A 23629-nucleotide genomic window follows, 5' to 3' on the forward strand; every position below is an offset into this window, starting at 1 on the left:
CTGCACTGGTCGGGGCACAGCTGTCAGCTTCTCATTCCAGTGTAACCTGCCCCCAGACTCCTGTGTAACTAGCCAATGGGAGTCTGGGGTCGGGTTATACAGGAAAGAGAAGCTGAGAGCTGTGTCCTGGCAGGTGCGCAGTGGCTGTGATACACACATCGGTGCTGCTGATCCACAGGGACAGCCAGTGAGCCAGCACACATTTTATAACCGACATTAAAGGTACTATAAAGCTTATATAAGAACTGAATTGGCACATGCGCAGTTTGCAAGCAATCAATCTCCTTGTGCGACTGCATTCAAGGTTGTGTTGGTCAAGATCAGGCCCAAAGTGAGTGGGAGGAGAGGAGAAAAACATTATAAAAAAGAACAAGCCCCCCAAAAAACAATAGTAGAGCAGAAAAGGAGAGCATCTATTACCCAGGGTCTTTTTTATTGTAAGGCCCTGTCTAAATTTAAAATAAATGTACGTTGCTTGAGTAAAATTTTAGAGGGAAAAGATAGATCAACTCTATTGGGAACGGAACGCCCATTTAAAAAAATAATAATATGATACAAATAATAATATGAGGATCATGCCTTTGATCATTGACCACCTCAACTTGACTTAAGGTGTGTATACACGGTTAGATACATCTGAAAGATTTTGACTATAGGAAAGGAAAGTTAGTGCACATCTCAAGGTGTAAGGCAACTTGCGATACTAAGACAATCCCGATGAGCACTCCCACGGGGTTGGTATCGCAAGGCTAGATAGACTGTGCAGGCAAGTCAATCTTGACTATCTAGTGTACTATCTAGTACAAAGTATAGTCAAAATTGGCACTTAGTCAAAATCATACATAGACAAAAGCGAAAAAGTACAGATAGTTAAAATCTGTGCTATCTGGCCTCTGGGGGAGTTCAAGGGAAATCGCATAATCAAAATCGGGCACAGACCTTTAGACAAGGCAAGGTAATAGGCAAGGGTTAACATCTGAAGCACCCAATGCACTGCCTGACAAACATCGGGGCCCATTTATCAACAAGCGATAAAACTTGATGTGATTGATAAAACTTGTTGCGTATGTTAAACGGTGCTCCAGCCAATCAGCTCCCAACTGTCAGATTTGATTGGCTGGAACACCATTTATCATACACAACAAGTTTTATCAGTCACAGCAAGTTTTATCACTCATTGATGAAAAAGCCCCATAATGAGCTAATACTAACAATACTATAGTGACATGGGTGGTCATTCCGAGTTGTTCGCTCGCTGCTGTTTTTCGCAGCGCAGCGATCAAGTGAAAAAATGGCATTTATTTGCATGCGCATGGTACGCTGCGCGCATGCGCTAAGTACTTTCACACAAAAGTTTGCAGTTTTACAGAGGCTCAAACGACGTTTTTCAGTCACTCGAGTGTTCGTAGTATGATTGACAGGAAGTGGGTGTTTCTGGGCGGCAACTCTGCGTTTTCAGGGAGTGTGCTAAAAAAACGCAGGCGTGCCAGGCAAAAACGCAGGAGTGGCTGGAGAAACGGGGGAGTGGCTGGCCGAACGCAGGGCGTGTTTGTGACGTCAAACCAGGAACTAAACAGACTGAGGTGATCGCAATCTAGGAGTAGGTCTGGAGCTACTCTGAAACTGCAGGGAAATATTTAATAGCAGAACTGCTAATCTTTCGTTCGCAATTCTGCTAAGCTAAGATACACTCCCAGAGGGCGGCGGCCTAGCGTGTGCATTGCTGTTAAATAAGATTTTACTCACCGGTAAATCTATTTCTCGTAGTCCGTAGTGGATGCTGGGAACTCCGAAAGGACCATGGGGGATAGCGGCTCCGCAGGAGACTGGGCACAACTAAAGAAAGCTTTAGGTCACCTGGTGTGCACTGGCTCCTCCCACTATGACCCTCCTCCAAGACTCAGTTAGGATACTGTGCCCGGAAGAGCTGACAAAATAAGGAAGGATTTTGAATCCCGGGTAAGACTCATACCAGCCACACCAATCACACCGTATAACTCGTGATACTATACCCAGTTAACAGTATGAAAACACTGAGCCTCTCAACAGATGGCTCAATAATAACCCTTTTGTTAACAATAACTATGTACAAGTATTGCAGACAATCCGCACTTGGGATGGGCGCCCAGCATCCACTACGGACTACGAGAAATAGATTTACCGGTGAGTAAAATCTTATTTTCTCTAATGTCCTAGTGGATGCTGGGAACTCCGAAAGGACCATGGGGATTATACCAAAGCTCCCAAACGGGCGGGAGAGTGCGGATGACTCTGCAGCACCGAATGAGAGAACTCAAGGTCCTCCTCAGCCAGGGTATCAAATTTGTAGAATTTTGCAAACATGTTTGCCCCTGACCAAGTAGCAGCTCGGCAAAGTTGTAAAGCCGAGACCCCTCGGGCAGCCGCCCAAGATGAGCCCACCTTCCTTGTGGAATGGGCTTTTACTGATTTAGGATGCGGCAGTCCAGCCGCAAAATGCGCCAGCTGAATTGTGCTACAAATCCAGCGAGCAATAGTCTGCTTAGAAGCAGGAGCACCCAGTTTGTTGGGTGCATACAGGATAAATAGCGAGTCAGTTTTTCTGACTCTAGCCGTCCTGGAAACATAAATTTTCAAGGCCCTGACTACGTCCAGTAACTTGGAATCCTCCAAGACCCTTGTAGCCGCAGGCACTACAATAGGTTGGTTCAAGTGAAAAGCTGATACCACCTTAGGGAGAAACTGGGGACGAGTCCTCAATTCTGCCCTATCCATATGGAAAATCAGATAAGGGCTTTTACATGACAAAGCCGCCAATTCTGATACACGCCTGGCCGAAGTCAAGGTCAATAACATGACCACTTTCCACGTGAGATATTTTAGATCCATGGTTTTTAGTGGCTCAAACCAATGTGATTTTAGGAAACTCAACACCACGTTGAGATCCCAAGGTGCCACTGGAGGCACAAAAGGGGGCTGAATATGCAGCACTCCTTTTACAAAAGTCTGAACTTCAGGTAGTGAAGCTAGTTCTTTTTGGAAGAAAATCGACAGAGCCGAGATCTGTACCTTAATGGAGCCTAATTTTAGGCCCATAGTCACTCCTGACTGTAGGAAGTGCAGAAATCGACCCAGCTGAAATTCCTCTGTTGGGGCCTTTCTGGCCTCACACCAAGCAACATATTTCCGCCATATGCGGTGATAATGTTTTGCAGTTACATCTTTCCTGGCTTTAATCAGCGTAGGAATGACTTCCTCCGGAATGCCCTTTTCCTTTAGGATCCGGCGTTCAACCGCCATGCCGTCAAACGCAGCCATGGTAAGTCTTGGAACAGACAGGGCCCCTGCTGCAGCAGGTCCTGTCTGAGCGGCAGAGGCCATGGGTCCTCTGAGATCATCTCTTGAAGTTCCGGGTACCACGCTCGTCTTGGCCAATCCGGAACCACGAGTATTGTTCTTACTCCTCGTTTTCTTATTATTCTCAGTACCTTTGGTATGAGAAGCAGAGGAGGGAACACATAAACTGACTGGTACACCCACGGTGTCACTAGAGCGTCCACAGCTATCGCCTGAGGGTCCCTTGACCTGGCGCAATATCTCTCTAGTTTTTTGTTTTGGAGGGACGCCATCATGTCCACCTGTGGCCGTTCCCAATGATTTACAATCAGTGTGAAGACTTCTGGATGAAGTCCCCACTCTCCCGGGTGGAGGTCGTGCCTGCTGAGAAAGTCTGCTTACTAGTTGTCCACTCCCGGAATGAACTGCTGACAGTGCTAGTACGTGATTTTCCGCCCATCGGAGAATCCTTGTGGCTTCTGCCATTGCCATCCTGCTACTTGTGCCGCCCTGTCGGTTTACATGTGCGACTGCCGTGATGTTGTCTGACTGGATCAGTACCGGCTGGTGTAGAAGCAGGGGTTTTGCCTGACTTAGGGCATTGTAAATGGCCCTTAGTTCCAGAATATTTATGTGTAGGGAAATCTCCTGACTCTACCATAGTCCTTGGAAGTTTCTTCCCTGTGTGACTGCCCCCCAGCCTCGAAGGCTGGCATCCGTGGTCATCAGGACCCAGTCCTGTATGCCGAATCTGCGGCCCTCTAGAAGATGAGCACTCTGCAGCCACTACAGCAGAGACACCCTGGTTCTTGGAGACAGGGTTATTAGGCGATGCATCTGAAGATGTGATCCGGACCATTGGTCCAACAGGTCCCACTGAAAGATTCTGGCATGGAACCTGCCGAAAGAAATTGCTTCGTAAGAAGCCACCATCTTTCCCAGGACTCGCGTACAGTGATGCACCGAGACCTGTTTTGGTTTCAGGAGGTCTCTGACTAGAGAGGACAACTCCTTGGCTTTCTCCTCCGGGAGAAACACTTTTTTCTAGACTGTGTCCAGAATCATACCCAGGAACAGTAGACGTGTCGTCGGATCCTGCTGTGACTTTGGAATATTCAGAATCCAACCGTGCTGGTGTAGCACTTCCTGAGATAATGCTACTCCTACCAACAACTGCTCCCTGGATCTCGCCTTTATTAGGAGATCGTCCAAGTACGGGATAATTAAAACTCCCTTTTTTCGAAGGAGTATCATCATTTCCGCCATTACCTTGGTAAACACCCTCGGTGCCTCGGACAGTCCAAACGGCAGCGTCTGGAATTGATAATGGCAATCCTGTACCACAAATCTGAGGTACTCCTTGGTGAGGATGGTAAATGGGGACATGCAGGTAAGCATCCTTGATGTCCAGGGATACCATGTAATCCCCCTTGTCCAGGCTTGCAATAACCGCCCTGAGCGATTCCATCTTGAACTTGAATTTTTTTATGTATATGTTCAAGGATTTCAAATTTAAAATGGGTCTCACCGAACCGTCCATTTTCGGTACCACAAACAGTGTGGAATAGTAACCCCGTCCTTGTTGAAGTAGGGGCACCTTGATTATCACCTGCTGGGAATACAGCTTGTGAATTGCCGCTAGCACAGCCTCCCTGTCTGAGGGAGTAATCGGCAAGGCAGATTTTAGGAACCGGTGGGGTGGAGACGCCTCGAATTCCAGTTTGTACCCCTGAGATACTATTTGAAGGATCCAGGGATCCACCTGTGAGCGAGCCCACTGATCGCTTAAAATTTTTGAGGCGGCCCCCCACCGTACCTGGCTCCGCCTGTGGAGCCCCACCGTCATGCGGCGGACTTGGAAGAAGCGGGGGAGGACTTTTGCTCCTGGGAACCTGCTGTTTGTTGCAGCCTTTTTCCCCTACCTCTGCCTCTGGACAGAAAGGACCCGCCTTTTCCTCGCCTGTTTTTCTGGGTCCGAAAGGACTGTACCTGATAAAACGGTGCCTTCTTAGGCTGTGAGGGAACATGGGGTAAAAATGCTGACTTCCCAGCTGTTGCTGTGGAAACTAGGTCCGAGAGACCATCCCCGAATAACTCCTCACCCTTATAAGGCAAAACTTCCATGTGCCTTTTAGAATCTGCATCCCCTGTCCACTGCCGAGTCCATAAGCCTCTCCTAGCAGAAATGGACAATGCACTTATTTTAGATGCAAGCCGGCAGATCTCCCTCTGTGCATCTCTCATGTATAAGACTGAGTCTTTTATATGCTCTATGGTTAGCAGAATAGTGTCCCTGTCTAGGGTGTCAATATTTTCTGACAGGGAATCTGACCACGCAGCGGCAGCACTGCACATCCATGCTGACGCAATAGCTGGTCTAAGTATAATGCCTGAGTGTGCATATACAGACTTCAGGATCGCCTCCTGCTTCCTATCTGCAGGCTCCTTGAGGGCGGCCGTATCCGAAGACGGTAGTGCCACCTTTTTAGACAAACGTGTAAGCGCTTTATCCACCCTAGGAGGTGTTTCCCAACGTGCCCTATCCTCTGGCGGGAAAGGGAACGCCATTAGTAACTTTTTAGAGATTACCAATCTTTCATCGGGGAAAGCCCACGCTCTTCACACACTTCATTTAATTCTTCCGATGGGGGAAAAACTACGGGTAGTTTTTTCTCCCCAAACATAATACCCTTTTTAGTGGTACCTGGGTTTATATCAGAAATGTGTAACACCTCTTTCATTGCCTCAATCATGCAACGAATGGCCTTAGTGGACATTAGATTAGACTCATCGTCGTCGACACTGGAATCAGTATCCGTGTCGACATCTGCGTCTGCCATCTGAGGTAGCGGGCGTTTTAGAGCCCCTGATGGCCTTTGAGACGCCTGGGCAGGCACGAGCTGAGAAGCCGGCTGTCCCGCATTTGGCATGTCGTCAAATTTTTTGTGTAAGGAGTCGACACTTGCACGTAATCCATAAGACCATCCACTCAGGTGTCTGCCCCGCAGGGGGTGACATCACTTCTATAGGCATCTGCTCTGCCTCCACATAATTTTCCTCATCAAACATGTCGACACAGCCGTACCGACACACCGCACACACACAGGGAATGCTCTAACAGAGGACAGGACCCCACAAAAGCCCTTTGGGGAGACAGAGTGAGAGTATGCCAGCACACACCAGAGCGCTATATAATGCAGGGACTAACTGAATTATGTCCCCTATAGCTGTTATTATATTTACTGTGCCTAAATTTAGTGCCCCCCCCTCTCTTTTTTACCCTTTTCTGTAGTGCAGACTGCAGGGGAGAGCCAGGGAGCTTCCTTCCAGCGGAGCTGTGAGGGAGAAATGGCGCCAGTGTGCTGAGGGAGATAGCTCCGCCCCTTTTTCACTGACTTTTCTCACGCTTTTTAATGGATTCTGGCAGGGGTATTTATCACATATATAGCCTCTGGGGCTATATATTATGATATATTTGCCAGCCAAGGTGTTTTTATTGCTGCTCAGGGCGCCCCCCCCCCAGTGCCCTGCACCCTCAGTGACCGGAGTGTGAAGTGTGTATGAGGAGCAATGGCGCACAGCTGCAGTGCTGTGCGCTACCTTGGTGAAGACTGATGTCTTCTGCCGCCGATTTTCCGGACCTCTTCTTGCTTCTGGCTCTGTAAGGAGGACGGCGGCGCGGCTCCGGGAACGAACACCAAGGCCAGTTCCATGCGGTCAATCCCTCTGGAGCTAATGGTGTCCAGTAGCCTAAGAAGCCCAAGCTAGCTGCAAGCAGGTAGGTTCGCTTCTTCTCCCCTTAGTCCCTCGGTGCACTGAGCCTGTTGCCAGCAGGTCTCAATGTAAAATAAAAAACCTAACATATACTTTCTTTCTAGAAGCTCAGGAGAGCCCCTAGTGTGCATCCAGCTCGGCCGGGCACAAAAATCTAACTGAGGCTTGGAGGAGGGTCATAGTGGGAGGAGCCAGTGCTTTCTTTAGTTGTGCCCAGTCTCCTGCGGAGCCGCTATCCCCCATGGTCCTTTCGGAGTTCCCAGCATCCACTAGGATGTTAGAGAAAAGCAGCTAGCGAGTGAACAACTCGGAATGAGGGCCATATTCCCTGCACTTCCGGTGCTGGGATATCTATTCTTTTATATTTCCCGGCTGGCACATTCTGGCCGAAAATCTTGCATCAGCATCTATATTATTATAGACATCTACGACCAGTAGTGTCAAATTTAGTGGAGGTTTTGTCATAGGTAAGAATATTATTATCAGTGTGGACTTTGAAAGGCCTTCCCATAGTGGTAGTCATGAAGTTAATGAACTACTGCCCATTTTCAGACTGGGAACTCTAATTTGTGAACAGGGTAATTTTTTTTTATTTGCTGACAAGTCCTAACTGATATAAGAGATGGGCTTTAATTTCTTAGCATGTTTTTATATCGTACACATCCTAATCCATCCAATGAAAGTGATTTAGATTTGGACGAATAGACAATCGTTGTGGTGAACTTGGAAGCAGCAGCCATGCTCAGATATGGTAAAGCAGCAGGAGGCATCTGGTATTAGTAGATACCTCCTGCATGCATATGTGATCCTGTGTCCAAGAACACATCATCAAATCATCTGTGACACCATCAGCCGGCTGAGTAACCCATGAGGTTACACAGACCGGCTGCCACAGCTCTGCAAATCTCAATATAAAAATGGAGGTCCTGGCCTCCAAACTTCCCTAAAATAGAGGAGCTTTGCCTCTGTTTTGGGAAACAGCTGCCATTGCCATGCCCTCCCAGCCCCCAAATGCCTGCAGACTGTCAATCATTCGATGTCTGCAGTTGCAGTGCATCCAATGACACAGGACTCTTACAGCACATGCACAGTATGAGTCCTGCACATGTGCAAAGTACTGAAAATCAGTACTTTGCAACATGCTTGCCAGTTGCATCAGGACCTGAATAAGGCCCAATGTGCTGTGCTGCCCATTACACACTGTGCTGTGCTCCCTTATCCCTCAATCTGCTCCCCATCCCGCACTGTGCTGTGCTCCCCATCCCACACTGTGATGTAGACCCTGGCCTCAGCACTCCCACAAAACGGGGACAACACTGGGATCTTCTTCCTCCCTTCCTGGCCCCAAATGGCTGCAGAGTATCAATCAAACTGATGTATGCAGCTATACTATGTCCGATGATGCAGGACCCATACTGCACATGCGCAGTATGGGTCTGGCATATGCACAATGTACCACACATCAGTACATTGCTCTTTTAACAGTAATGTGACCAAACCTGAATCAGGCCCAATGTGAAGTGTGTAAGGTAATGTGGGAGCAGCATAAGCCACAATTGGGGCATGTGTGAAGCACCACTTTAGCTTAAGAAAGACTTCTTCCCAAGCTGGGATCCACCTATCTTCAATTTTTCATGAAGACCTATAATATGGTCCCTTGCAAACTTTGATGTGGCATTCCTCCAGTCGGAGGATATACCTTGGTCAAGTTAGTAAGGGTCCGTGTTATTTAAAAATAATACAGTACAAATCCACAGAATCCAAGGAAAGACCTTAAGGTCTACTAATTTTGTTTGTTACAGACATCGGCTGACAACTTCTACCTTTGTGGGATTTGTGGCTATACCAGCTCTTGTGAATACATGACCCAGGTATCTGACTAATGATTAACTAAATTTACATTTGTCGAGGGATGATTTTAATCCTGTCAACTAAGTAATCTAGTACCTTAAGAAACAATGTGTTATGTTCTTATTAAGTTCTCCCAAAAACTATAATGTTGTCCAAATATGTGAGAACTTCCATATACTGTGGGTCATATTGCCCACAGTTGTTTCCATGGTTCAGCGGAAAGTTGCTGGGGTTATGGTGATTCCGAGACATTTTTAAAGATAAAAAAAATCCTAAAGGGCATATACTGTAAATGCAGTGTTTTCAATGTCTCTGGATTACATGGGAAATTGGTAATAGCCACTGCTTAAATCAAGTACAGAGAGCTAATTGCTTACTTAAAGACAATCTAGGGCCATTTCTATCTTTGGAACTGTTTACTGGTCTGAAATTGTTCTCTGATTTAATGTCCTATAATCTACGCATATTCTAATTTTTCCATTTTTTTTACATGGCAATCACTATAGAAGCAAAAGGACTTTCCAAATCTACAATTACTTGATTTTCCAAAATTTTAAGTTGTTGACACATATCTTCTGAATCAGCCAGGGCTATTTATCTGAACCTCTCCCATAAGGGGTTTTATCTTTAACCACTGACTTATAAATTAGAGGATCTATGAGCTACAAGCAGTTTTTCTCCAGCTTCTTGATAGGTATTATTCATTTTAACCAATAGGTCACTAACAGCCATCAATGTCCCGCAAAATCCAGGGCTTCTAAATAATCTGCAACTGTGGCATTAGGTTTCTTTTGTCTGTCTACTTGAATGATCCCCATGGCAACACATCAAAGACCCTCCACAATCCTTTGCCTCTTAATATGTTGCAAACAATTACACTCCTTGTAATGTTGTATAGCTGCTTGTCTCCAAGACTTGTAGTTCTCTTATCCAGTAGCATCAGGAATGATCCTAGAGCCTTTTCAATATCTCAGCAGTGCCTCCAAATTTAACATTGAATTATTTGTGATCTGTTACTATGGTAATAGAACGAAATGGAATTTAGCTTTATTTGTTATAGTCAGTGCCTCTATCTGAGTCTCTAAATGATGTGGCAATCTATTAGGGTAATCCTTAATACTTTTAAAATAGGTAGGTAAATTACCTTCAGTATTTTAATTTCTACAGGAAGAGTACTACAGACATATTAAAGTATTATGTACATTTTTATTAAGCAAGGCAACCTGTAAATAATGTACCGCATTCAATCAGGTTAGAATTGACAATACAGTATTCAGTACAAGCTTCTGATATACATTGCCATATTAATACCCTTATAACTAATAGCAAATAATTACAGTATTTGAAAAGATTTCTAAATAACTTCCAGTACACAAGCCTTGTAAAAGAAACATTTTATTTATTAACAGCTAATTTTTTATTTATATAGTGCACACATATTCCGCAGTACTTTACAGAGGATATTCGGCCATTCAGATCCCTGCCACAGTGGCGCTTACAATCAATATTCCCAATCACATGTACACACACATACATACACACTAGGATTCATTTTAATTGCGAGCCAATTAATATACCAGTATTTTTTTTTATTTATGGATTATGGGAGGAAGCCAGAATACCTGGAGGAAACCCACACTAGTACAAGGAGAATATACAAACTCCAAACATTAAGGACCAGGGTGGGAATTCAGCCCAAGAACTCAGTGCTGTTGAGGTAGTAATGGTAGTCTTTACACCAACCAGTTCTTTATATTATCAATAAAACCTTCAAATGCCCTGCTATAGTCACCTCATTACCTAAAATTCACAAGAATTTATAACTTATAATACTTATATTTTAGTCCCCAGTTACCCATCAATGTATTACCCTTAGTAATCTCCTTGTATCTCCCAATTCATCCACACATTCCACCTATTTATCAATTCAATTTACCTAAAAGAAAATTCTTTATACCAATAAGATTTCAACTATATTGTTTTACAATCTAAGATTATTAACTATGAGCTTACACACCTATTTTAGTCTATTTAGGGTTGGCCAACATTTGTTGGTGCACATTAATCTAAATTGCTAATCCATATTTGAAGTAGATGAATGTTGTGAATAGGCTATGCACGAGGTACCTAAAGCTGAGAAATAATCCAAATTGTATGTCATCATTGTAAGAAGGAGCTCATAATGGCTGTAAAACATAAGCCAGTATACACTTCATTCAATATTGCTCAGTAGTTGATGGAGATTGTGGTAAATGGGGCTTTTCGCTGAATCTCTACCCTGGAGGTCTGGAGCTGACAAGAGCTTGCACTTAGTGAGTCTAGAGCTTGGCTCCTTGATCTCCATCCATGGGGTGGTATCAGCTCTGTAACCTGCCTCCATCTCCAGGTCTCGTCTTTCTCTGGTCAGTGACATCGTTGCTTCTCGGTCATCACAGCATTTGCGATCAAGATCTCTCTCAGGAACATTCTCAACTTCCTCTCTCTCTCCTAATGGGCCCCTTTTTATAAGCCTTAACCACAGACGCTTTTTCCCTCCCGCTCTGGTCTTGAGACAATAGTATGCTGCTGCACGCATGGCTTCTGGTAAAAAAACGTCTTGCCCTCATGCCATCCTGCAAATTCACTTGTAATAAAGACCCCTCATCAATGCCAACAGTATATTAAAACATTACCTAATCTCCCAGTTTTTCCTTATTTTATCCATATATATATATATATATATATATATATATATATATTGTAACAAGCAACCTTCCACCAGACAAGACGCTGACACTGTTGTATGAAATAAATGCCATCCGTTTACTTCCACAGCATAGTAAACAGACTTTTCACAGCAAGTTCACAAACAGCATGTACACAGTCTCAGGCTCCCTGTCTCTAACCCACTGGCCCGCCCTCTATTGCCTGGCCACTTGTTGGCATCAGTAGCCCTGAGCCCTTGCCTTAACGAGCTTTATAAAAGTGTGGCACAGGTGTGCATGATTGCTGGGAGCACTTGCTCCAATACCTGGACCGGACCTGCATGGATGGGATCTCATGTATGAAACTGAAGGGTATTTCTGTGTATCAACAGCAATACCGAACTGGACTGCCACAATATATATATATATATATATATATATATATATATATGTACACACACACACATTTTCCAGCTCCGGCACTCAAAGGGATCCGAATGAATGCTGCTGCCAGTACCCTCCACAAAACAGCTACAAAAGCTATATGTCATATATCTCTCCAACGGCGGCACTCAGGGTGATAACCACAGTACTACAGCTTTGCAAACAACGTTTCAGTGCCTGTCAGCGCTTTTAGCAGTGCTTTATCAAGCTGGCTTGATAATAGCACTGACAGGCGCTGAAACGTTGTCTGCAAAGCTGTAGTACTGTGGTTATTATCACCCTGAGTGCTGCCGTTGGAGATATATATATATATATATATATATATATATTTCTCTATCGTCCTAAGTGGATGCTGGGGTTCCTGAAAGGACCATGGGGAATAGCGGCTCCGCAGGAGACAGGGCACAAAAAAGTAAAGCTTTTACCAGATCAGGTGGTGTGCACTGGCTCCTCCCCCTATGACCCTCCTCCAGACTCCAGTTAGATTTTTGTGCCCGGCCGAGAAGGGTGCAATCTAGGTGGCTCTCCTAAAGAGCTGCTTAGAGAAAGTTTAGCTTAGGTTTTTTACTTTACAGTGAGTCCTGCTGGCAACAGGATCACTGCAACGAGGGACTTAGGGGAGAAGTAGTGAACTCACCTGCGTGCAGAGTGGATTTGCTGCTTGGCTACTGGACACTAGCTCCAGAGGGACGATCACAGGTACAGCCTGGATGGTCACCGGAGCCGCGCCGCCGGCCCCCTTGCAGACGCTGAAGAGAGAAGAGGTCCAAAATCGGCGGCTGAAGACTCCTCAGTCTTCTTAAGGTAGCGCACAGCACTGCAGCTGTGCGCCATTTTCCTCTCAGCACACTTCACACAACAGTCACTGAGGGTGCAGAGCGCTGGGGGGGGCGCTCTGAGAGGCAAATAAAAACCTTATTAGAGGCAAAAAATACCTCACATATAGCCCCCAGAGGCTATATGGAGATATTTAACCCCTGCCTAACTTCAAAAATAGCGGGAGACGAGCCCGCCGAAAAAGGGGCGGGGCCTATCTCCTCAGCACACAGCGCCATTTTCTCTCACAGAAAAGCTGGAGAGAAGGCTCCCAGGCTCTCCCCTGCACTGCACTACAGAAACAGGGTTAAAACAGAGAGGGGGGGCACTGATTTTGGCGATATTGTATATATATAAAAGATGCTATAAGGGAGAAACACTTATATAAGGTTGTCCCTATATAATTATAGCGTTTTTGGTGTGTGCTGGCAGACTCTCCCTCTGTCTCCCCAAAGGGCTAGTGGGTCCTGTCCTCTGTCAGAGCATTCCCGGTGTGTGTGCTGTGTGTCGGTACGTGTGTGTCGACATGTATGAGGACGATGTTAGTGAGGAGGCGGAGAAATTGCCTGTAATGGTGATGTCACTCTCTAGGGAGTCGACACCGGAATGGATGGCTTATTTAGAGAATTACGTGAGAATGTCAACACGCTGCAAGGTCGGTTGACGACATGAGACGGCCGACAATCTATTAGGACCGGTCCAGGCGTCTCAGAAACACCGTCAGGGGTTTTTAAAAACGCCCATTTACCTCAGTCGGTCGACACAGACACAGACACGGACACTGAATACAGTGTCGACGGTGAATAAACAAACGTATTTCTCATTAGGGCCACACGTTAAGGGCAATGAAGGAGGTGTTACGTGTTTCTGATACTACAAGTACCACAAGAAAGGGTATTATGTGGGAGTGAAAAAACTACCTGTAGTTTTTCCTGAATCAGATAAAATAAAATGAAGTGTGTGATGATGCGTAGGGTTACCCCGATAGCAAATATTGGCGTTATACCCTTTCCCGCCAGAAATTAGGGTACGTTGGGAAACACCCCTTAGGGTGATAAGGCGCTCACACGCTTATCAAGTGGCGTTACCGTCTTCAGATACGGCCGCCTTCAAGGAGCCAGCTGATAGGAAGCTGGAAAAATATCCTAAAAAGTATATACACACATACGGTGGTTATACTGCGACCAGCGATCGCCATCAGCCTGGAGATGCAGTGCTGGGTTGGCTTGGTCGGATTCCCTGACTGAAAATATTTTATTCATGTAGAGCATTTAATAGGATGCATTCTATATATATGTATGTGAGATGCACAGAGGGATATTTGCTCTCTGGCATCAAGATAAGTGCGTTGTCCATATCTCCCAGAAGATGTCAGGGACACGACAGTGGTCAGGTGATACAGATCCCATACGGCAGATGGAAGTATTGCTGTATAAAGGGAAGGAGTTATTTGGGGGTCGGTCCATCGGACCTGGGGACCACAGCAACAGCTGGGAAATCCAACCCTTTTTACCCCAAGTTACATCTCAGCTAAAAAAGACACCGTCTTTTCAGCCTCAATCTTTCCTTTCCCATGAGGGCATGCAGGCAAAAGGCCAGTCATATCTGCCCAGACATAGAGGTAAGGGAAGTAGACTGCAGCAGGCAGCCCTTTCCCAGGAAAAGAAGCCCTCCACCGCGTCTGCCAAGTCCTCAGCATGACGCTGGGGCCGTGCAAGCGGACTCAAGGTGGGGGGGTAGTCTCAAGAGTCTCAGGGCGCAGTGGGATCACTCGCAAGTTGACCCCTAGATCGTACGAGTATTATCCCAGGGGTAAAGATTGGAGAGTCGAGACATCTTCTCCTCGCAGGTTCCTGAAGTCTGCTTTACCAACGGCTCCCTCCGACAGGGAGGCAGCATTGGAAACAATTCACAAGCTGTATATCCAGCAGGTGATAATCAAAGTACCCCTCCTACGACAAGGAAAAGGGTATTATTTTTCCACACTATATTGTGGTACTGAAGCCAGACGGCTTGGTGACACATAGTCTAAATCTAAAATGTTTTGAACACTTACATAAAAGGTTCAAATCGAGATAAAGTCACTCAGAGCAGTGATAGCGAACCGGAAAAAAGGGGACTATATGGTGTCCCTGGACATCAAGGATTACCTCCATGTCCAAATTTTGTCCTTCTCATCAAGGGTACCTCTGGTTCGTGGTACAGAACTGTCAATATCAGTTTCAGACGATGCCGTTTGAATTATCCACGGCACCCCGGGCCTTTTTACCAAGGTAATGGCCGAAAAGATGTTTCTTCAAAGAAAAAAAGGCATCTAAATTATCCCTTACTTGCACGACCTAAAAAGGGCAAGTTCCAGAGAACAGTTGGAGGTCGGAAGAGCACTATCTAAAGTAGTTCTTCGACGGCACGACTGGATTCTAAATATTCCAAGAATCGCAGCTGTTTTCCGACGATACGTCTGCTGTTCCTAGGGATGATTCTGGACACGGTTCAGAAAAAGGTTTTTTCTTCCCGAGGAAAAAGCCAAGGAGTTATCCGACCTGTCAGGAACCTCCTAAAACCAGGAAAGGTGTCTGTACATCAATGCACAAGAGTCCTGGGAAAAATGGTGGCTTTTTACGAAGCAATTCCATTCGGCAGATTCCATGCAAGAATTTTCCAAAGGGATCTGTTGGACAAATGGTCAGGGTCGCATCCTCAGATGCACCTGCGAATAACCCTGTCGCCAAGGACAAGGGTATATCTTCTGTGGTGGTTGCAAAAGGCTCATCTATTGGAGGGCCGCAGATTCGGCATACAGGATTTGATCCTGGTGACCACGGACGCCGGCCTGAGAGGTTGGGGAGCAGTCACACAAGGAAGAAACTTCCAGGGGGTATGGACGAACCTGGAAAAGTCTCTTCACATAAACATTCTGGTACTAAGAGCAATCTAAAATGCTCTAAGCCAGGCGGAACCACTCCTGCAAGGAAAACCGGTGTTGATTCAGTCGGACAACATCACGGCGGTCGCCCATGTAAACAGACAGGGCGGCACAAGAAGCAGGAGTGCAATGGCAGAAGCTGCCAAGATTCTTCGCTGGGCGGAGAATCACGTAATAGCACTGTCAGCAGTGTTCTTCCCGGGCGTGGACAACTGGGAAGCAGACTTCCTCAGCAGACACGATATTCACCCGGGAGAGTGGGGTCTTCATCCAGAAGTCTTCCACATGCTAATAAACTGTTGGGAAAGACCAATGGTAGACATGATGGCGTCTCGCCTCAACAAGAAACTGGACAAGTATTGCGCCAGGTCAAGAGATCCACAGGCAATAGCTGTGGACGCACTGGTAACACCTTGAGTGTACAAATCAGTATATGTGTTTCCTCCTCTGCCTCTCATACCAAAGGTATTGAAGATTATACGGTGAAGAGGAGTAAGAACAATACTAGTGGCTCCGGATTGGCCAAGAAGGACTTGGTACCCGGAACTTCAAGAGTTGGTCACGGACGACCCGTGCCCTCTACTTCTGAGAAGGGACCTGCTACAACAGGGTCCCTGTCTCTTTCAAGACTTACCGCGGCTGCGTTTGACGGCATGGCGGTTGAACGCCAGATCCTAAAAGGGAAAGGCATTCCAGAAGAAGTCATTCCTACCTTGATTAAGGCAAGGAAGGAAGTCACCGCGAAACATTATCACCGCATTTGGCGAAAATATGTCGCGTGGTGCGAGGATCGGAGTGTTCCGACGGAGGAATTTCAACTGGGTCGTTTCCTACATTTCCTACAATCAGGATTGTCTATGGGTCTCAAATTGAGATCTATTAAGGTTCAAATTTCGGCCCTGTCAATATTCTTCCAAAAAGAATTGGCCTCAGTTCCTGAGGTACAGACTTTTGTTAAAGGAGTACTGCATATACAGCCTCCTGTGGTGCCTCCGGTGGCACCGTGGGATCTAAATGTAGTTTTAGATTTCCTCAAATCCCATTGGTTTGAACCATTGAAAAAGGTGGATTTTAAATATCTCACATGGAAAGTGACTATGTTACTGGCCCTGGCTTCCGCCAGGAGAGTATCTGAATTGGCGGCTTTATCTTATAAAAGCCCTTATCTAATCTTCCATTCGGATAGGGCAGAACTGAGGACTCGTCCGCATTTTCTCCCTAAGGTGGTATCAGCGTTTCACCTGAACCAACCTATTGTGGTGCCTGCGGCCACTGGCGACTTGGAGGACTCCAAGTTGTTGGACGTTGTCAGAGCCTTAAAAATATACATTTCAAGGTCGGCTGAAGTCAGAAAATCTGACTCGCTGTTGATACTATATGCACCCAACAAGTTGGGTGCCCCTGCTTCTAAGCAGACGATTGCTCGTTGGATTTGTAACACAATTCAACTTGCTCATTCTGTGGCAGGCCTGCCACAGCCTAAATCTGTTAAGGCCCATTCCACAAGGAAGGTGGGCTCATCTTGGGCGGCTGCCCGAGGGGTCTCGGCATTACAATTCTGCCGAGCAGCTACGTGGTCGGGGGAAAACACGTTTGTAAACTTCTACAAATTTGATACCCTGGCAAAAGAGGACTTGGAATTCTCTCATTCGGTGCTGCAGAGTCATCCGCACTCTCCCGCCCGTTTGGGAGCTTTGGTATAATCCCCATGGTCCTTTCAGGAACCCCAGCATCCACTTAGGACGATAGAGAAAATAAGAATTTACTTACCGATAATTCTATTTCTCGGAGTCCGTAGTGGATGCTGGGCGCCCATCCCAAGTGCGGATTATCTGCAATACTGTACATAGTTATTGTTAACAAATTCGGGTTATATTGTTAAGGAGCCATCTTTAAGAGGCTCTTTCTGTTATCATACTGTTAACTGGGTTTAGATCACAAGTTGTACGGTGTGATTGGTGTGGCTGGTATGAGTCTTACCCGGGATTCAAATTGCCTCCCTTATTGTGTACGCTCGTCCGGGCACAGTACCTAACTGGAGTCTGGAGGAGGGTCATAGGGGGAGGAGCCAGTGCACACCACCTGATCTGGTAAAAGCTTTACTTTTTTGTGCCCTGTCTCCTGCGGAGCCGCTATTCCCCATGGTCCTTTCAGGAACCCCAGCATCCACTACGGACTCCGAGAAATAGAATTATCGGTAAGTAAATTCTTATTTTATATATATATATATATATATATATATAAAATAACAAATTCAAATCGGGCTGTAAGCGACCAGTTGCTGTTACTGGGGTCCTTACTCTTGTTGCTGTTGTCTAGATTGGGTGGAACATGTTACCCAACAGAATAGGACAGACATTGTAGGAGGGCATTGTGTGTTTTTCACAGGTGCAGTGCAGTGAGCTCCAATCAAGACGATCCAGTACATTTCAGGTAGGTAACTTTAATAGATCAGGGCACCATCTCCTTTTCTCTCTAGTGTATACAAAGTGTCTATTGGGGAACCATTCACCGCTGTGGACACCTGTTGTCCTCCACCACACGCCAGAATAAAAGGACAAGAATACCATGGAAAGGCTCCTCTGCCTTCTCCCAGCTCTTTGCCAAGACACTCCCACTCAGGGAGTTTCCCAGGTTTCTAACTGTATTGAAGATGTTCATTACTGGTGGCTGTAGGAGAAATGTACCACGTTTGTTTGTGTTTCACATGTTGATTCATCCAGATTGAGACAGTAACTTCTACACTAGAACAAGTTTCTGAAATTCCTGAAATTAATATGAAAACTGAGCTACTCTATACCATATACAGACTTAGTAAAAGACTGTGCCTAGACAGGTTCCTCAACATGAACCAGATGGGAATTTTTGTATTGGGCTGGATACAGAACCAGGATAATTAGAAGGTAATGATGCAAACTGTTTTTGGAATTGGGCAGAAGGGAGGTTAAATAACTGAAGAAGGAGAACAGCGACAGTTTTAAGAACCCATATACCAGGAAGAGATATTGCATGTGTTCCGTTGCATGCAACACCCCTTCAACTCTCCACCAGCTCCCGGAAGCTCCTTCATCGTGAGTCCAGGTACTTCTACTCACGAAGTGCTAATGCTAGATCGCATGTATGTGGTTCTAGAGAGACCCTAATTATTCCTAGAGATGAGCGGGTTCGGTTCTCTGAGAACCGAACCCTACCGAACTTCACTACCCGAGCCCGGATCCGAGTCAGGCTCGGGTTTTCCCACCTGACTCGGAAACTAGAACTAGGCAAAACGTCATCATCTTGCAGTCAGATTCTCACGGGGTTTGGATTTCATATAAGTCGCCGCGCATCGCCGCCATTTTCACTCCGGCATTGGTGAGTGTAGAGAGAGGAAGTGTCTCCATCCTCAGTGTCCTGCATCAGTTCAGTGTTAGTGAAACAAAAAAACGAATTAACTGAATTCCCTGTTTTTTGCAGTTCAGTGTTAGTGTCTTGTGCTGCATCAGTCCAGTCACAGTGGTGGTGTCCTCTGCTGCCATATGTCCAGTGCTACTGTATAAGTCCAGTCCATTGCAGTGGTGCTGTGTTGTCCTACATCAGTCCAGTGGTGGTGTACCTGTGCTGCTGTATATGTCCAGTGGTACTGCCGTATATGTCCAGTGGTACTGCCGTATATGTCCAGTGATACTATCGTATAATTCCAGTGGTACTGGCATATAAATCCAGTGATCCTGCAATATAATTCCAGTGATCCTGCCGTATAATTCCAGTGGTACTGGCGTATAAATCCAGTGATCCTGCAATATAATTCCAGTGATCCTGCCGTGTAATTCCAGTGGTACTGGCATATAAATCCAGTGATCCTGCCATATAATTCCAGTGATCCTGCCGTATAAATCCAGTGATCCTGCCGTATAATTCCAGTGACCCTGCCGTATAATTCCAGTGGTACTGGCGTATAAGTCCAGTGATCCTGCCGTATAATTCCAGTGATCCTGCCGTATAATTCCAGTGATCCTGCCGTATAAATCCAGTGATCCTGCCGTATAATTCCAGTGATCCTGCCGTATAATTCCAGTGGTACTGGCGTATAAGTCCAGTGATCCTGCCGTATAATTCCAGTGATCCTGCCGTATAATTCCAGTGGTACTGGCGTATAAATCCAGTGATCCTGCCGTATAATTCCAGTGATCCTGCCGTATAATTCCAGTGATCCTGCCGTATAATTCCAGTGGTACTGGCGTATAAATCCAGTGATCCTGCCGTATAATTCCAGTGATCCTGCCGTATAATTCCAGTGATCCTGCCGTATAATTCCAGTGATCCTGCCATATAAGTTCAGTGATCCTGCCATATAAGTCCAGTGATCCTGCCATATAAGTCCAGTGATCCTGCCATAGAAGTCCAGTCCAGTGATACAGCCGTATATGTCCAGTGGTACTGCCGTATAATTCCAGTGATCCTGCCTTATAATTACAGAGGTACTGCCATATAAGTCCAGGGGTACTGCCGTATAAATCCAGTCCAGTGGTGCTGTCTTGTGCTGCATCAGTCCAGTGGTGGTGTCTTGTGCTGCCATAAATCCAGTGGTGGTGTCCTGTGCTGTATATTATTTACTCCAAATAAAAGGCTTATATACATTACTTATATTATTATCATCCAAATAATTTTTACAGGGTTTGCCCTGTGTGGTGTAGTGGTACACTCGCCTGTGCTGCATATTATTATAATAGCTCCAAATAAAAGGGTTATTACTACCCAAATTAATTTTACAGGTTTTGCCGTGTGTGTGTGGTTTAGGGGTACGCTATCCTGTGCCACCAACATTGTGCATGCATTACATCTGGGCAAATTCCAGCACGTCCCATGTTGTTTGTGCCGCTACCTCATTGCACCTCTTTTTCTTCTTTGCATGATGTGCTGTTTGGAGCCTAGTTTTTTTAAGTGCTATACTGTCTGCCACTGCAGTACCACTCCGAGATTGGCCAGGTGTTTGTGCCCCACACTTGTGTCGCTTAGCTTAGTCATACAGCCACCTCAGTGCAATCTTTTGGCCTAAAAACAATATTGTGAGGTGTGAGGTGTTCAGAATAGACTGGAAATGAGTGGAAATTAATGTTATTGAGGTTAATAATACCGTAGGATCACAATTACCCCCAAATTCTGTGATTTTAGCTGTTTTATGTTTTTTTCAAAAATCATCCAGATCCAAAAGCAAAACACAAAAGGGTGGTTTGGGCAAAACCAATCCAGATCCAAAACATGAGGATGGAACCAGAACCAAAACACAAAAAGTGCCCGCCGCACATCTCTAATTATTCCCTTTGTCATATTCCCTGTAAATCTCTAGAGGTGTGCTGTTGAGATGCTCATAACAGTGGCACATCGCGGCCATAACATTTTAAACTGCACCCATACAGAGGTGTAAAGGAAATGAGCGATGATGCACTAGCATAATTCAGAAGTAGATTGCAGTATTGAATCATCCCCTTAGTGACCCTGCAATGCTGCTCAAAATTGCAAGGTGTCCCCGGGGCAGAGAGACTCCCAAAACTGCAATGCAATAATAAACAAGCAGGCACTTTGCAGTAGCAGGTGGCCGGGGATCAGCATCCAGTTGGGCCTATTTCTATGTGAAGGTTTGGGACTGCACTCCGTGCCTGATAATAAAGCCACTGCTCTGGGTTGTGATCTCTGCATAAAAAGATGTTGCTGATTCCATGCAGTAGGTGCACTCGTTCACTGTCTCTACCAGCGGTGGTAATGACCAGGTATCACTGTGGAGCTCTAAAGAGCGGAGCCAGGGGAAATACTAAGTGTCTGCCAGCACGTCAGACCCTGCTCTTGTGTAACAGAAGCTGCCTAGCAGCTATGCTGTAGCTCAGAGGTTCTCAAACAAGGTCCTCAAGGCACCCCAATGCATACCTCCCAACATGACTCCATACCCTCCAACATGACCCGCCCCACTAGGTACAAAATGCTCTGTTTCTGGACTTCCCTCTTAATTTATTATTGCCATCACCTGTGAAGAAATAGCTTTCTTATCATTTAACTAGTTCAACACAGGTGATGGAAATCATAAATTAAGAGGGAAGTCCAGAAACAGAGCATTTTGTACCTAGTGGGGCGGGTCATGTTGGAGGGTCTGTGACTCTCTCCAGGAGGGACAGAATGCTCTGCTCCTGGACTTCCCTCTTAATGTGTGATTGCCATCACCTGTGGTGAAACACCTTGCTTATGCATTAACCTGTTCAACACAGGTGCCTGCAATCAAAAAATTAAGAGAAAAGTCCAGAAGCAGATCATTTTGTCCCTCCTGGAGAGGGTCATGTTGGGAGGTATGCAATGGTCCAGGTTTTAAGTTAATCCATGCTCTGCCACAGGCAACTTAATTAGCGCATCAGTCAATTTGATTTAACCATGTGTTCTGAGCCATGGGTGTACCAAAAACCTGGACCGTTGGCCTTGAGGACCACATTTCAGAACCTCTGCTGTAGTTGTTAGAGCAGTGCTGCAGACCCTCCAACATGACCCGCCCCACTAGGTCCAAAATGCTCTGTTCCTGGACTTCCCTCTTAATTTATGATTTCCATCACCTGTGTTGAACTAGTTAAATGATAAGAAAGCTGTTTCTTCACAGGTGACGGCAATAATAAATTAATAGGGAAGTCCAGAAACAGAGCATTTTGTACCTAGTGGGGCGGGTCATGTTGGATCCTGGGGTGCTGTAGTAAAGAAAGAGAAATAAACAAGGAAGTAGAACCATTAATACATCAAATGCACTAATACTTAATGCTGCTTAGGCACCACTGGCAAAAAAAAAACATGCTCCTGTGGACACTAGAAAATAACTGCTGAGGATATAGAGGCAGAGGTGTTTAAAGTTCATTCATTGTTTCTTAAAGTACCCAAGCTCCAGCCAGCACTTCTATACCCCACTGTTCCAGGGTCCCCCAATGGATGTAAAAGTATTATATTTCCATACATATACCGAGCCAAACACATCAGTATGTGTATGCCTCCACTTAGACTGCATTTGTGCCTTATTTATGACAACTCATGATTTTGATGTACCAGCCCTGTAGGAGATGCAATAGATTCACCTCCCAAACAGACGCCTATGTGCATAACTGCTGGTCTGCATCAGCCACATTTGCATAATCGCATCCTTACTGACAGTCTTGGACTGGGACATGAAGGGCCCACAGGAGGCTTGCAGTGGCAGGGTCCATGCTTAGGGGCGTGGCCATTCACGACAGAGGTTTGTATAACCATTAGAGCATGGATGGGGAACCTTTGGCCCTCCAGCTGTTGCTAAACTACACATACCAGCATGCCCTGCAACAGTTTTGCAATTTGGCCATGCTAAAACTGTTGCAGAGCATGCTGGGATGTGTAGTTCAACAACAGCTGGAGGGCCAAAGGTTCCCCATCCCTGCATTAGAGAGTGCATGGTCTGGGCCCCTTGATAAATATATATATAGTAAATACTACTAGTTCATACATGAAAATGTACCAGATAAGCAACTGTAGGCAAAACAGCATAGTCCTGTACATTATAATTTAACATGTATAATGTATAACCGAAGTGCACAGTTTGGAACCTGATCCCTATAGGGCAGGTGGGCCCACAGGTGGTTTCGCCTGTTCCCCTGTGATCCAGTCCGACCCTGCTTACTGACCTTGTCTGGTGGTAGATCACCAACTCCCTCCCCCCATTCCTGACACCATTCTGCCCTCTACAGTGGAAAGCAGTTGGAATAATCAGATGCGTTGAGCTCGTCAATCGTATGTGTTCATTTGCACGTAGCCCACAAATGTTAGACAGCTTTGTTTGTAC

General features: G+C 45.7%; 1 protein-coding gene across 1 annotated transcript in view; it reads right to left on the minus strand.

The window, feature by feature from the left end:
• Positions 1-23629, minus strand: part of LOC134949511 (complement factor B-like) — a 295509-nt gene that overhangs the window by 229897 nt on the left and 41983 nt on the right. The window lies entirely within an intron of this gene.

Source organism: Pseudophryne corroboree, chromosome 8 (assembly GCF_028390025.1).
Source record: "Pseudophryne corroboree isolate aPseCor3 chromosome 8, aPseCor3.hap2, whole genome shotgun sequence".
Taxonomy (NCBI): domain Eukaryota; kingdom Metazoa; phylum Chordata; class Amphibia; order Anura; family Myobatrachidae; genus Pseudophryne; species Pseudophryne corroboree.